Genomic DNA, 1,034 nt, shown 5'->3' with positions numbered 1-1,034 from the left:
TCACTTAACTTTTTCGTGAGCAATTAACTCATACTGTATGGTGCTGTACCAAAGCCTTATGTATAATATTTGTATTACTTTCCTCTCATTTGCCACTGCTGTCCAGTGAATTCTGTATCGTCTGAGATTCTGTCTTACTCACTCTTCATGTTCAACTGCCATGGATCTTGTTTCTTTATCAAGTAAAAACAGACATCCGAAAGAACTATGGCGTAATAAGACTCTGGCCTGAAACCAACTGGCCTGGATATGAAGTGACAGTTGCCATCTCAAGCCTTTATAGGGAAAATGCACAGGCTCACTACCGGTAGCTCATCATGACGTAGTCGTGGGCCTAGCACATGATCAATGCTCTGTCTATGGCATGTCTGTGAGAATATGAAGGCAGTGTTGTATTCATGTCACCATATCATTTCAAATGCTTAGTCCCATACGAAATTTTCCTCTCAAATTTTTGTATTTTGATATAATAAAAAAAGATCAAAAGAGGTTTTTATTTTCCTTGTGTTTTTGTCATCTCTTGGAACTAACAGCTCCACTGTGTGAAGAAGATGGTGTAGTTCACATGCTGAACACAAGGTGTAAGTATTGGGCAGAGAATAGGGAAGATAGTGTGATCATTGGAGTGGCTTAATCAGGTCAGGATGGGGGGTTGTGTTTTCATCTTCTTTTTTTTATTCTAGGATACAGTCAAAGTTCCAAGTCAAAACGAATGTATGCATGTTATTCACTGGTTACTACTGTATTTTGACCCCAACCATGGCTTCTCCCAGACATTATGGAATGAACTGGTTGGCGTTTGAGCCAGAACAAGGAAAACAAATAACCTGGAAGGACATGCAGGACATGCTTTTGTAAAAGAACAAACAAAAAAAAAGCCCTCTGGCAGGCTAGGAAGCAAAGCTTGAGCAGCCATCTGCACACACCTGAGGAAAACCAAAAGAGCAGGTGACCTTCTTGTTATAAAACACACAAGCCTTTAGGCCTAGTCGCCGAAATGTCACAGGAGATTCTTGACAGTGGTGGTTAACTAG

The sequence above is a fragment of the Scophthalmus maximus genome, chromosome 11 (genome assembly GCF_022379125.1).
Source record: "Scophthalmus maximus strain ysfricsl-2021 chromosome 11, ASM2237912v1, whole genome shotgun sequence".
NCBI lineage: Eukaryota > Metazoa > Chordata > Actinopteri > Pleuronectiformes > Scophthalmidae > Scophthalmus > Scophthalmus maximus.
The sequence above is the reverse complement of the archived record's forward strand: the minus strand, read 5'-3'. Positions refer to the sequence as shown.